This window comes from Anser cygnoides, chromosome 1, assembly GCF_040182565.1.
Source record: "Anser cygnoides isolate HZ-2024a breed goose chromosome 1, Taihu_goose_T2T_genome, whole genome shotgun sequence".
NCBI lineage: Eukaryota > Metazoa > Chordata > Aves > Anseriformes > Anatidae > Anser > Anser cygnoides.
Genome location: NC_089873.1, coordinates 50,153,601 through 50,169,593, shown reverse-complemented (window position 1 = coordinate 50,169,593; position 15,993 = coordinate 50,153,601).

The window sequence follows — 15,993 nt, the reverse complement described above, 5'->3', positions numbered from 1 at the left end:
AACTATCTTCTTGCCAGAACACCATTTGGCATCCATTCTATCTAGCCTGGCTCAAGTCACTGACACTATAAAAAAGTCTAGGGAGTGTATTCATTTTGATATGGTTCATATTATGCCACCAAATTAGTCACAGTATCATTCATCTACAAACACATAACTGGGAGTCATGAAAGTTTACTGTATCATGGACCAGCTGCGTAGCTGAGGAATCTTTCCATGGAGTGAGAATAGCTGTAATCCACCTTTCAAGGCGGTCTGCCTGACTCAGACCGAGGACTCACACCTGGGTTTTCAAAACCTCAAGTGGGCTAGCTGTCCCTGATAGTCTCTGCCTGTTCTTGTACACAAGTGTTTGTGTATCTTTAATGCTTATAAAATGTTTGCAGGATCCTACAATAAAGGATACTGAGATCTGACACTGCTATTGTATTTGTTGCTGTTATGAGTATTTGTGAAATCTAATTTTGTTTTCTCCTTCAGACAGGTTTTAATTTTGTTGCAATCTATCATGAGGTACATTAAAATTTAGACCCAACCCCAGCATACCTCTTTGTTTGAAATGTTTAATTAATGAAAGCTGAATGATTTGCCTCATGAGAGTCATAGCTGCAAAGATAAGCCAGTTTGTTAGGCCACTTTACAAGGGCTTGATGGCTGACTAGAAATTTGGGAGCTCTCAGTCAATCATTCATGAAGCTTTTTTAAACAGTCTCTCACATCTGTTCAGAAGCTGCCTGAAATGAGAATGTTTTCCTATTAGCATGCTCATTAGAGTTTTGTGTTAAAGCTTTGGGTTCATGGAAGAATATATTCTACAGGTATTTTTGGAATACTGCCAGTCCTTCAACCCAAACCTCACTATGGGAGCACAGCTGACTAGAGATAATCTTTCTTACGCGCTATGTGAAAAAGTTTCAGTGGGACAACACTTCTGAAGGGTTTTGAAGGTATCATCTTCAACCGACATTAAGAATACCTTAGAAACTACTTAGGTGAAAAGTTTGGGTTCTGGGGAAGAAGACTCAAGAACAAGTACTGGAATCAATGGCCACATTCAGAACCCCTTAAGTGGTGCTTGCTGGAGCCATCAGGTTTTGCAGCAATCATAATATTTTTATGTTGAGTGTGACAGTCCATAGGAGAATGCTTCCTTTTTGCCAGTGACTACCAGGCAACAGTCATTGAGACCTACTTGTCAATAAAGCAACCAGCTTTCCTTAAGGGCTCAGGAATGAAATTGTTGTCCTCCAGTGAGTTCTTGCTCTCTGACTCTGTTTCAGTCCAATGGCCAGGAATACTGTAGGGAGGAGTGAATTAACCAATATCTCTTGCATATCTTGGAGGTGGGGTGAATGCTGTGCCAAATATTTTGCACAGTGCTGGATTTGGAATGAGAGCTGGAGTCATTTTTTAAGGTTGCTAAGACTTCATAGTTCTCACTACATTTTGTGATTAAACACAGTTCTGGGCTATCTCGCGAGATGTAATAAAGTTGTGCAGTGCAATCAAGCAGTGGAAAAAGGTGGTGTGCTTCCACCAATCTATAGAAATTCTTTAAGCTCATTCTATTTTAACACAACAGGCTGCTGTTTCACTGTTTCATTTTTGTGTGAAGCTGTAGACAAACTGAGAATATCTGAGATGTGTTTGACAGGAAAGTTTGTGATGAAAAAAGTGTTTGTTTTATTTCAAAGACAAAATTGAAACCAAACTTTCAGAAGGCACTGTGAGTTTTAGGCAGTGCTACAAAAGGTACTGCAGAATTATCATAACACTTCTTTGTGGGTGCTTCCCTTCCTCCTTTTTTTATGTAGGACACATAGAATCTGTAACTGTAAAGGGAAAATCTTTTTGGTACATTCTGAAGAGAGCAAAATTATACAAAATCTTCAGTACTTTGCAAAGATTTTATGCCCATGAAACTAAATCATTTTAAAGCACTTTGTAAAATGATATGCATAGTTAATATCTGTTCAGCATAGTTCACAGTCCATAGAAATAGCTGTACAGACACTTTAATCTGACTAAACATGTAAAGTTTTTTTCCCAGGCTGAGGCACACATTTTATGGTGAAATCTGTGTGTATAGCTCTAATGCAGAATACTTGCCAGGAAAACTAATCTAGCTAGTAGGCAGAAAAGTGTTGGGAAGGAGTAGAAGGGATGACTGAAATATCTATTTTCTCACTTGAAAGTAGAAAAGGAAGGATCAAGCTACCGGAAGGAAGTGGGCAAGTATTTTGACTATGGTTATTAATGAAATTACTGCAAAATACCTTCATTATATTTGACAGGATGAAATTTTTCCTTCTTATTTCCTAAGTAATCACTTATTGCAGATCTTTGGGTTGTATTTTGAATATGAACTTGACCTGAGACTGTCTTGTGTCATTGAAATGAATGGCAAAACTCCAGAAATTACTTCAATGAAAACAAGAGTAAAACAAGAAAACTCAATTCTTAATGTGAAATTTAGTTCCTATAAAATGTTCCTATAGTATTAAAGCATGATTCAACTGCTTTGAATTCATAATTATGTTTATTTTAGTTATAAATTTATTCAATATTCCTATATCATCATATCATACATAATAGAATTTTGGCGATGTTCTTGAAATCAGACTATCACATGAATTACAAGTACAAACTTTTCTCACATAGTTGGGGTTTATCTCAACTTTCCTGGAAAAGAGGCATATTCACAAATTTTTTATTTATTTTTTATTTTTTTTTTTAAAACATAGAGAAAAGCACATGACTGAGCACAAAATGAATGTGTGCTGTGCATTAAGGAACATGATCTATCCATCCATCATGCTTCTATTTGCTTTTCAGATCACTTCTTTTTGACTCTACTTGCAGAAATTAACACCAAGATTTTTGTTAGGAATCTAAATTGTGCAGATGAGAACATTCCAATGCAAAATACACATTTACCTTTGAACAAAGAAGTGAAGAAAAACATCAAATATGTTTAGAGCCATTATGGCCGATAGTTAGCAAGATGTGGGAGTGGGCTGAATTAATATTTTCTAAACAATTCTTTAAAAAGCCTGTAAATCTTCATATGCATTGAGAATCACAAGTAAAGGTTGTCTGTAAAAATTGCACATTTTTTATTCATCACATTTCTTTCATACGTTTTAAATTTAATTTAAACCAATGGAGCTATTGAAATTTCTTAATAGACCTAAGCTATGATGAATTGGGACTTCCAGTTGTTCTGCACGTGCAAGGTCTGGCTGAATGCCTTCTGAAGCGAAATGCATTATCCAAAATTTTTTTTCCAAGAAAATGAAATTAAATAAAAAAAAAACCATATAATTGTCAAACTTCTACCAAATATATAGTTATGTAAAACAAATGAGAAAGGAGTTAGATTCAGATTTAATACATTGATACAACACATAAATACTGAACTTTCATGTTCTTTGCTGCTAAACTTTCATTGTCCTTTGTGAAATGTGGTGTGGATAAGGTTTGTAAGATAGAGCACCGGCATGATTGGGATCTAAATGCCAAGCTATTACTGGGAAAAAGGAGAGAAAACAAACCAACCAAAAAAAAAAAGACACACACATACCCCCTCCAAAATGCAGCTCAGGTGTGAGCCGACCAAAGACAGTAAGAAAGAAATACTATCTCTCTCACCTTGTGCTATGGGTTCACATGCTCACTGACTGCATGGGATACTCGCATTCGATGTGTCCTATTTCATGGGCCTCTCAGACCTGTACAGAAAATTTTCAGACTGCCGTGTTGAAGATGTTTCATATAACACAAGATAACTAAAAGCTACGGATAGCAGAAAGAACTAGAGTCAGGTATCTTTTTTGGGAATAAATTTAGCTATTCAGCTACAGCCATATAGACTTCTCCCTCATGTAACGAATATTTAAGGATTCACACAAAGAAGAGAGGCTCCAAAAGTTAAATTCTAGGACATACTTTACCTCAGTGTATAAGTGCCCTTCTAACAGCTGAGACCATGAGATGGAAAGACATAGTTTCCCATATGTCTCTAGGCCAACAAGTAAAGGAAAGAGAAAGCCCTATTACCTCTCTGTCCTCTCTTTTTCTAAGGAGTGCTTCAGACATCTTGCTTTATGTCTCCAGACATGTTATGGGAGAATGTCGTAGGTATCAATCCTGCCACAGAATTGTAGACTATGGGCTCAGCTTCTGCACACTCCTGAGACTGAAGATATCCTTCCTAGCCTCATGGCGACCTTGGGAAAACAAGCTCAACATCCTTTGGTGTATGTTCTAGTTGGTAGATAGGTGCCTACACCACTTGGCAAATGCTGCGCAGCATAAGTGATGAATGTCTGTGGGTGCATTGTCCCCTTTTAATCCATTTTAAAATGTTTAGTTTCTATTAGGAAGAAACCAGTTTTAACATTGTCCTTCAGCCATGTTTTGATTCATGTCTGGGATAGATTTCTCTTAACTTTGAGGACTCATCCCATATATAAGCATCTTCTCTGTGGCAGAGAAGAGGCATTTTAAACAGATGCATAGTTACAGGGATGTGTTCCATGTCAAGTCACTTATTAATTTATTTTCGGAACCAATAGATTGAAAGAAAACATGATGCTGTTTCATAATTTGTTCCTTTTATATGGAATTTTACTTTAAAATTATTAGGCTAAGGAGACCAGATGTCTTGGCTTTACCAAGGCAACCATTTTTTAAGACCCTATTTTAGTGTTTCAACCATTTTTACTGCAATGATAAAATGTTTTTTTTCTTTTTTTTTTTTTCCCTGCTATTAAGCAACTCCCACCCTGAAGTACCATCTGCTGAGAAATATTGAATGTCTTTTCCACTTGTCAGTACTTAAATATATTTATATAAAGGCAATGAAATCATGGGGTTCATATGCCTGTGTGTGAGAATGTATGTGGAAAACCAAGTGAGAGAAAGGAGATATTCTGTGATATGCCTATAGGAAGTAGTTAATGATAAATACATCATGGCAAATTCCAGCTTTGACTGGAGCAGTCTGAACAGTAAAATATATCAACACTGAATAATATATTTGACATCTGATATAAATGATTTTTGTATCATTTGATAAATATCATGTAACCATTTATATAACCAATTTAAGTAACATGGAGATATTTTAAAGGGCAGGAAAAAAAATAGCCAGTACATTATTGGTGAATGTTATTCAGTGTGTTTCTCAATTACATTTTTGAAGACATTACTGCTACTAACTAACCAATGTAATTAATAAAGAAATTTCAAGCCAGGAAGATTTTGTCATATATTCCTATTTTCACTTTTCTCACTTTCTCAAAATTCCAGTCCTTAAATTTTATTATTTCACTATTATTACTTGCCAACAGAGTATAGGATAACACAAATATTCAAAATGAAATTCAAAATATTTTTTTCCAAATTTCAGCAGCCCCAAACAAGTAATAACAGCACATCTATCCATCTGGCCCAGTAAGAAATTTAAAGATGTACAGTATTGAGCAGAGATGAAATATGATTACCCATGTAGTCTCTGAGGATCTCTTCACACCAAGAATCAGTGAAGAGAGAACAAGATTAACACTACTATCAATTTATTTCATAGCACCTGACATCCTTTAGTTTAAAATTTTCATTTTGATGATTATGCACATAAATTAAGAACAGTTAAAAAGAATGAAAAGGAGAGAACTTATTGAACACACATAAACTTTGACGAATTCTGAGTGTCATGCACTTATCAGCTTTGATTCTGATGTTTAAAGTCATGCATTCCATGCACATCACTGTCTAAAATTATTGCCTCAATACTTTTACCACTGTTTTTCCTTATAACTATATCTCTGCAGCAGCATATTGTATCTTTCTAATTTTAATAAATTTGTCTTCCAGGTAGTAGTAAGAGTTAACAAAAATATATATTTTTAAAAGAATATATATACACAAAAATATGTCTGTACCATGTAATGTTTTTATAAGAATCAACATAAACTCAGATATAGTTTAGCTAAAGCTTTCCCAAATGAAAAATAACAATCAAAATATGAATTTTATGTAGAAATTAGAACAGAAATATCCATTTGCAAGTGTTAATGTACCTGAAATCACAGCTTCATACATTAGCCAGGAAAGTTTCTGCTCATAGTTTAGCTAATATATTTTTTTGAAATGTTAGAACATAACAGACATGTAACAGTTTATTCAGAGTTGTGTTCTTAAAATGATGAATATCAAATGAATTAATATTAAAACATAAAATAAAGTGAACACCCTTTCATGTGAAGTGGAAAGTAAATTTATAATTCCTCTGTTTTCTTGTAGTATGGTATTATTCTTGCCGTTTTTTTTCAGTTTATAATATAGCTCTTACTAGTGGTTATAACACAGATCTAAAAGGTTAAAGGCTATGGTTACAAATGCCAGTTGAGCTGGTTTAATGTTTTTTTTTTTTGCAAAGTATTTGGGAAACAGAGGCAATTTCCTCATTGCCTGATAAGCAGGCTGCTAAGAAGTAGTTTGATTTGATTAAATGAAGGTGTGGATTTATATGTACTACCATTTGAATCCTTTCTATACTAGCCAATGGAGTGTAAGAAAGCCATGTGAAGAGGTATATATTTTCCTTTTCATGTCTTTTCATGAAAACATTCTCTTCACTTTTTAATTATGACTAGAGGGCTTTGAAATATCTTTGATAGCACTTGGTATTTCTGAAAATTGCAGTTGAACTTACTGTCTTTATTTCATAGCTAAGTGAAAACTGCAACATTTTAATCAAGTCTTTAGTTCAGCTGCTTTCTGCACCAGTTACTCTGCAGTAATTCAGGGCCAAATGGACTTTTTAGTTGCTTTGGATATAGTTAGCTGAATTGTTCAGGAAGAGTGGGGCACTGAACACCTCTTGATCTGTGCAAGCTGCAAGAATATAGACACCTGGACAGGACTGAAAACATTTGTTAAGGTGAAAAAAAAAAAAAAAGGGGGGAAGAAAACTGTTAGGTTGCTGTGGAGAGAAAAGGACATCACAGGAGACCACAACATGTTCCAGCAGCAGAACTGCGTTCACTGATTCAAAGCCTCCTTCAATCTCCTCTAAATAAATGCTATTCCCAAAATCAAATACACCCCACCTCCCACTGCTCATCCAAATCTGAAACCAAATACAAGCTGACTCCAACTGCATTTTTCTATCCTCAAATAATGTATTTAATTACCAGCTACTAACCTTGAGAACAGTGAGGGTCAAAGGTTTCTGCAGTTTTCTTTTTCTTTCCATATATGCTTTTCCATCTTTTGTCTTTAGCATTCTTCAACAGGAACTTTTTTATTTCCAGTTATATTTCTCCATATTCAGCACGAGCTTTTGTTTTTAGTGGGTGACTGTTCATTTCAAGGAGTAAGGAAGTAAATACAGAAAAGCTTCTTTTTTTTCTTTTTTTCAGAACAGAATACTTAATATCATATAACAGGATCAGTTCAACTTGAAATGCATGGTGCAATCTGTATAAAGTTATTTAAACCTTAGGTTTTTTTGTTTTTGTTTTTGTTTTTGTTTTTTTTTCTCTCTCTCTTTTAGAAGAATTAAGAGGGACTTGGGGCTGGGTTTTGTTTTTTTTCTGTGTTTTTGCCTGAACTGTTTCATTATCCCAAATTATATGATGAGCTACTTAGGAAATAAAAGGTACATTGAAAAATAGCTTTAAAAGAATAAAAATAGCTATACGGTTAATTATGTTAAAAATAACAAATACTTGTATACATCTCATTAACATCTTAATGAGAAATAACCCTTGTCTGTCTTAAAATAAAATGTTTTCAAAAATTTCCAGCCTACTTTGTATATATTGCACCCTGAAAGACATGGATTATTCCTCCTAACCAACTTTCCAAGAGCTGTGAAGTGCAAAGAGAACAGTGAGGCTTCTACTCTGGCTGTTATTCTGTTTGTGTCCTAGAGGAAGATTAATTAGACTGGAAGGCCTTATATTAATAGGACTCATTAGAAAAAATAGATCTGTGAAAGAAGGGATTGGAGGCTGGACAGCTATGATTTGTGGGATGATTTGTCCCAAATGACATCTAAATTGCTCTCGGCCTGCACGTATTTTCTCACTATGGTCTCCTTTTTTTTTTTTTTTCTTTCTTTTTTTTTCTGTGATGTGGTTGTGTCCTGGGCCAGGCATATAAGAAGGATGAGTCCTAGACTAGCTCCTTTCTCTGATCGTGGAGGGTTGGTAAGCCATGCTCATGGCATCAGTGATAGGAAAATATTTCTCCTGGGCTCTTGCAGGGATTGACATCAGGATGAGAAAAGTGACATAGCTGTTCTTGTCTGAAAAGAAAAAGCAATAACATCAGTGAGAATTTTACAAGACTATAAAATGTCTTTATTCAGATATTGTGGTGCTGGCATATTCATTTTTTGTTTCCCACTCCTTCTAGAAGCTGACATTCCCTCAAATTTTTAACATAGTATTTAAAAAAAATCACTAGACTGCTAATGTTATTTAACTAAGGAAAAGCTTTTGAAAGTTCAGAAGGGTTAAATAAAAGAAAAAGTCACATTAAAAACAAAGTATAAAATTTCCTTTTCGAAGTTCTGATTTGCATTAGTTCTCCATGATGTTAGTTGAGACTCCATTTTCTACCATGTCTTTCTGTATCTGAGTTTGTTCAGCCTCCTCATCTATCTAATGGAAGCAATTAGAGACTATAAAACAATATGAGGGAATTAAACTACTATTGTCATGAAATTTCAGTGTATTTAAAGATTCTGTCATCAAAAATCACTTAAAATGATTGGGTATGAGAGAAGAGTATGCAGGATATTTATGTCCCTAGAAATGACATTGTTTCACTCCTGATCTCACCAAAAAAAAAAAAAAAAAAGAAAAAAAAAAAAGTATAATAAGTATATAAGTATGATATGTTTATTTTCCTTTTTTTTTTTTCTTTTTTTTTTTTTTTTGGTTTGGTTTGGTTTTTGTTTTCTGAGGAGTCCAAACCAATAGGATTTTGGCTATAACTTATTATAAATACTTTTTTGATTAGGAAGAAGTTATGAAAAACTTTTAAAATATATTGCTAAATCTTTTTTTCAGTCATATGCTGATAATATGTAGTAACCTTTGAGAGATCTGCACGACTTGTCGTCGTAGGCTTTGTGCTCTTCCTACATAGAAAGATGAATTTTGTACACAACAAATAACTTCAATATTGATCTTTACATGTTAATTAACAGTTCTAAAGATTCTTACATCTCAAGAAGTAAAGTTACTAAAATAACATTGTTCTTCTACCAATAATATGTCTGAGGGACAATTTTTCCTGAGTTTCAACCTGTAGCTTTTCCTCTCATACTTCCCATAACAAAAAAATATTACCTCCAGAACATATGGATTTATATTTGCCTAACAGGGAAAATATTTCTTCTGAACTGTAATCTTTGTTACTTTAGAAAGTTAAATGATCTCTACACAGTCTAGTCATCTCACTGAGCAGATAATTAGAGGGAGATTTTTCTTCACCTCAGTCTGTAGCTATGCCCTGGTATTAGCAGTTGCCTTTCTTTGGGATTTAAGGCAGCAACTACAAAAATTTATGTGAAAAAAAAAATCTGAAAAAATTCATCATGAAAACTATTCTGTTTCATTTCTCGAAATGTTTGCTATCTTGTTGCAAATATGTGGCCTGTTAGGTTTTATTTATTTGCAGTGTTACAAGTTTGACACCAGAGTAACAAAGATCCCACAAACTTTTCCAATAAAGACAGTATGACTTTGCCTATATTTTCACAACGATTTATCAGATTCAGTGTACAGGCAAGAAAAACAGGAGATGACAATATTTTGATTTTAAATACAATTGGAATAAATTGATGGAGGAATATGTATGTTAAAACAAGAGTTAATAATGTTTAGGGTTACATGCAAGAGTCCACTGCTTAAATTACCTAGTGGTTTGTTGTTGTTGTTGTTTTCTAGATAATTCAGGTTATATTTTATTTTGTTTTATTTTATTTTATTTTATTTTATTTTATTTTATTTTATTTTATTTTATTTTATTTTATTTTATTTTATTTTATTTTATTTTATTTTATTTTATTTTATTTTATTTTATTTTTAATTGAGCAGCTTGTAGAGAGCTTATATATACAAAGCATTCCACCATTAAAAAAAAAAAAAAAAAAAAAAAAAGCTCACTTTATTATATTATAAAGTGATACTGATAAAACAACTTGTACATAATAATTACCTTGATCACAAAGCAGCACAATGTTAAACCATAAGATGATGGGACTGGGGTGTTTGTCTTAGAGTCCTCTGTCACGATCATGCAGGCATTCTGTAACATGCCTTTGGAGCAAAATCTTATTTTTGTGTACTCTACTGGTTTGTTATCATGACTATTGATTACCAAATGAAAATAAACTTTAAATGTATTTGTGGAAGGTCTCTGCAGTCCAGTGGATGATCTATTAAACCTCTGAAAAATACTGTAACACTTTGAAGGGTTTGGGTTTGTGACGTACTAAGTCTGCATCCAGTAGCTTTGCCTTTGTCTGAGAGATTTTAGAAGCTCACATAAAATGGTACATCTTCTAGATAATGGAGACAGCTGTGACTCTATGCTGCCAGCCACTAAAAACCAGCAGTTAACACATCACTGTGTACAAGATGTCACAATTATTCTCTGTATTATGTAATTGAAAATGGCATCTACTAGCTTTTTATTTTTGACCATTGTAGCAATTCTTTTCATATATATATATAATGTAAAATATATATTATACATAATAATCATCCATTGGTAACAGATAATTAATGCTTTACTCTGTCTACATATCTTTAGAAGACCTTTTTTGTTTTTTCTTTTTTTTTTTTCTTTTTTCCCCATCATTCACAGCACCCTACTGAGGCACTCATAGCTACCATTTAGACAAGCAACAAACTAAGGTTTTATTACTTTAATTTTCCGGACAAATTACATGATGGTAAATTACAGCATACTTTTTGAAAGATGCAAAGGGAGGCAGACTTTGTATTTTGATGAAATGAGCTACCTAGATTTCCAAATGAAAGGCTTATTTTATGTTCCAGCCTATTGCTTAATTGCTTATATATGCTTTCAGTATTTTAAATGATACAATGTATAGCTATAGTCAAACCACAAGATGCTCAAATTAAACTGGTAAATATCATAATGAATTTCAAATGCCAGTCACAGCCATTTATAATCTCCAGCAGCAAGTTTCCCAGCCTGCCAAGCCTTTCACTTTAAATGGAATGTCAACGCTCTATCTATATTTGTTCTTGAATGCACTGCAGGAGTGCAATGCATTCTTTATTTGCAAACTGTAGGAAATTTTCTGAGTAAATACTTAAATTGGCAAAATCTATCTTAATGGAAAACCTATTATTTTAATTACTAGGGGATGGTGTACACTTTTGCTTTAGACTCTTTTGAATTAGTAATTAATGGCTTCATCATGAAAGGCATTTATTGTTTTGATTTCAGGGAATTCAAATGAAGATAACTTATTTTAGAGAATGTTCAATATTACCCCAGCCTTATCTGAAGGATAAACAGTACCATATGGGAAGGAGGGGGCAGGATGGAGGTTTAGGAACAACTTAAGCCAGAGAAAACCTTACGGTGAAATAAGATAGAAAAATGTTTCTGGTTATTGTTATTAATAACTGTTTATCTTGCAAACTGCATGTCGACAAGAAGCAGAGGTAATCCTCACCAGCAAACTAAATGTAAAACTTGTTTAGCAGAGAAAAAAAAAAAAAAAAGTAGTAAAAGGAATCTGATTCAGGGACATGTCAGGGCTTGGATATTGTCATAAACAGTCATCCAGACTTTCTGACAGAGAACAACATATTTTCAGCAGGCTTAGTTTAGAGCCCTTCCTTTTCCATGGTGTGCCCCAACTCAGGGCAACACCAGAATATTCTAATGGGAAGGTTTTTTGCTTTACTTGAAGTTGATATAACTAGACCTTGGACTGATAAAAATCACCACAGGTCTTCGTACTCTTGAAATTCTTTTGGGTAGCTGATACTTATTTGGATTTGTTATCTCTGGAAGGAAGAAAACATTGATTCTGGTTTATCAAATTCACTGAGTTTACTTTAAATACTAGACAACGTTAAAATATGAACAGCAAGATTTATCCTTATCAAACAATAGGATGCGTTGTGGATTAAAAATAAGAAAATATATTTATGAAAAAGTAGCATTAATTGTTTGAGAGAGAGAGAGAGAGAGAGAGAGCACATCATGCTGAAATCTATCTGAAATAAATCCTTTCCTCCAACAGTTGCTGGTCAGAGTTATGCTGAGGTCTTTCTCAGATGAGCAGTTAAGGTACCAATTCTAAAGCATTCTTTCTCTGCAACAATTGGTGCTAAGCTTTTATAATGTATGGAACCCTATGAATTTTTCAGCAGATAAGTGGATTTTTATTTATTCATTTATTTATTTATTTTTAAAGGAAATTGAATAGGCCTGTGTTTTTAATTACTTTTATAGATCCATCAGGAGTAGTTCATGTATATTATTCACTGAAGTATTGTTTTTTAAAAAGGACTTCTGCCCTTGGATTTCAGTTCTTTATTTAAATCTGAGGATTTTCTTGGAGCTACTGAAAAGCAGTCACCTCTTTGTTTTTAAACATTTCTGATTTTTGTTTGTTTGTTTGCTTTTATATACATATCAATTTAGGGTACCTTGTTTTTCTTCACTGCTTAGATTATGTTTAATTTTTATAAGAATCATCTGAAAATAACAATTTTCTGAGGGTTTTCAAAGTATGACTGTTATCCATTTCTACCATTTTTCTCTTCAAAATTCAGTGGCATTTCAACTCAATACTTATTTTGAATATTTTTTTTGCAAACCATATTTCACATTTTTTAACATTTTTTTTCTTAACAACAAAAAGGTGTTCACTTTCAGAAGACAACACAAAACTCGTTCCTATATGCTGCTAGTTTTAAGTTGTTCCTGAGTCACGGCTTTACTTGTAATGGCTGTCCAAACAAAGGCTTAATTCTTAGCCCTTGTTGTGAAGGTAGTAATTTTCCACCAGCAGAAAGGTGCAATGGTAGAAATACATTCTGACAGAATCTTTTCTCTCTTCTGGATTCATACAATGATGCAAAACTTTGCTTTGGTCCTTCTCAAACTGTGATGTTGAAACAGAAGATAAACCCAAACTGCAAATTGCAGTGACATGGCTATTTTTTTTTAATCTATGAAATGACAGAGAGCACTAAACTTATTGAACTTTCTAAAGAGAAGGAATAACACCCTGATATTTTAAGCAGAAATCACCATGTATAAACATATGCCTGGAGGCAGAGACAGAAGCTGAAAAATTAGACAAACTTTTGTACACAGAGAATCTGAGTAAAGTCTGCTGTTCCTGGAAGCCTAACTAATTTTTCAAGTTTGTATAGTAGAATATATGACTGTATTTATGTATCTTGTCTTGTGTCCTTAATTTGTCATGAATCCAGCACTGAATTTTGGAAGAAAAGTATCTTTCACAAAGTCATGAAATGTAGATGTAATACAGAAAAGGACTGATTTAATAAGTGGCTGATAGATGAACAGCCTAATTAGATGTAGGTGCAGCAGGTGGATCTTATTTTACAAGATTGTCATGCTATTGTGCTGCCTGTGGTATATTTTACTTTTACTGATGATTTGTCTCAGGTGCAGTGTCCAAAAGACTGTTTTTGCCACATGGACCCCAAAATCTGAGCTTTACAGTTCTGCAATGTAAATTATGTGGTAAAATCATGCTTCAGTAAAATCATCCAGTTAGGCTCCAAAGGCTTCACACTCTATCGCAGTAACACTATACTTTTTTCTTGGTTCAGAGATGGATTTTTCCCTTAAAAACTAAAAGAAAATAGTTAACAACTATTTTTTTTTTAAATATGTCCTACACATTGTATAGATCCACAGCATACTTGTAATGATGTATTAGTTCCTGAAATGATTTGTAAGGAGTGACAGCAGTGAATAAGTTGGTCATCTTCTGTCTGCATTTGTTTCCATGACCCCCAGACTTAGATGTCCCAAATTTCCAGGCAGCTAGCCTGCATAGATGGCCTGACTTGAGCTATCAGAGAGCCTTGGGTGAGGCAAAATATAATTCTAAACACAACAGTAAAATGACACAGTCTACCAGTCATATTGGCATTAGTTTGGAAAATAAGTTGTTTCCCCCCACCACCCCCCAGACAAACAAACAGAAACAACAAAACACACACACAAATAAAACCAACCAGCCAATCAACCAAAACCAACCAAACAAAACCATCACCAGCAGCAAAAAAAAACATTTCAACAGTTAAATCAAATGACTTAGCTGGGAAATTCTCCAACTACCACTACTACTAATTTGATCTGGATCAGGATCTAGCTGTTATGATTTAAATACATACCTAGTGGTTAGAAAATATGATCATGTGATATTTTTACACAAAACTTTTCAGATACTATATTTGCGCCATACTTTTTTTTAGATCTTACAAAGAATATGCAAGAAAAGATAAATGCTTTAATTAGAGTTGCACATAATTAAGTTAGATATTTTTATTTGGTTTAAAATATCTGAATATAAGAAAAAATATGTGGATTTTTTTCCCATGTGCATATCATTATTCATGAGATTTTTTTAATTGAGTACATACTTAATCAAAGACAAATTACACCCTGTGTAATCCTAATTACAGGGCTACTACCTCTAAATGAATGCCTAAATTCAAACATCTTGAATTAATCAACCTTCATACACTGCATATTTGAACAGATTTTTCTTAAAATGACTGTATTGTTAAATAAAATGAATCAGCTACCACAGCACATTGCTCAGATTTATTCTAGAGAACAAAAGCTTTGAAAAAGTGGAATGATACCTTCCAAACTCAATGTCACACTGAACCATTCTAGTTCTTGTGTGTCTTGCTACGTGGTATTTTTAAATAAATCTTAACGTAACTCGAGAACATTGTGACTCCCACAGTTATTCCTGTGTGTCACCCCCAAAATTCATCTGGAATCCACAGCATTACTAGATCTTTCAGCAAAGCAGATCCAGGCCTCAGGATAAATGGTTGTCTTGCAATCACATCAGATGCTGTTGCTGCTCTTCCAATGTTCTCATGGACTGTTTTCCATCTAGGAACCAAAAAAGGCAGACTGTTTTGTTTTGTTTTGTTTTGTTTTTTAAGATTAAGTATGAAAAATTTAAGCAATTTTCTGGCAAAAAAAAAAAAAAGACACAATTAGACTGTAATCTACATCCAAAACCTAATTCGTCATCCAAAGAAATAAAAAAAAAGAGTTCAGACAACGAAAACTACATCCAATTAATATCAAATAGGGTTGAAAAATTTTTAGTAATGTGTCATCAAATATGTACTGCTGAACCTACAACTGGTAACAACACAGTTGTACTAAAAAATGCTCCCTTAATACAAAGATCTTGAATAGTGATGTATTATACATATATTTCTTGTAAGAAAAAAAAAATAAAAAAATCTGTGCATGTGAAATGAGTGTTTATGCAACAGGATTTTGTCAATTAAACTGAATCACTGAGTCAGATCCTCAAGGCTTTTTAGTTTACAGGCCTTAAACACAGTGAAAGGATGGACCTGGCCTCCACACTGATGATTCATTGACAACAGCGTTGTCTACAGTGTGAAGTCAGAGGGGATGCTTGGGGGGCTGCTGGGGCTGCTCACACTAGAAATGCATGTCCAGTTTCAGGATGCTGTTAAGCTCCTGGGCTGAGCATGAGCCTCTGCTTGGGACTGCATCAAAGTGTCTATGTATCCTCTGGTTTGTGTGCCACCATGTCTACCACTTTTTGTAAGAGGTTACTGACAAAGAAGTAAATAGGATCTATTCACAGAGTTCTTGCAATGTACAGAAACAATATATATATATATATATTTTGTATGTAGTGCAGAAATTCCAAGGAGA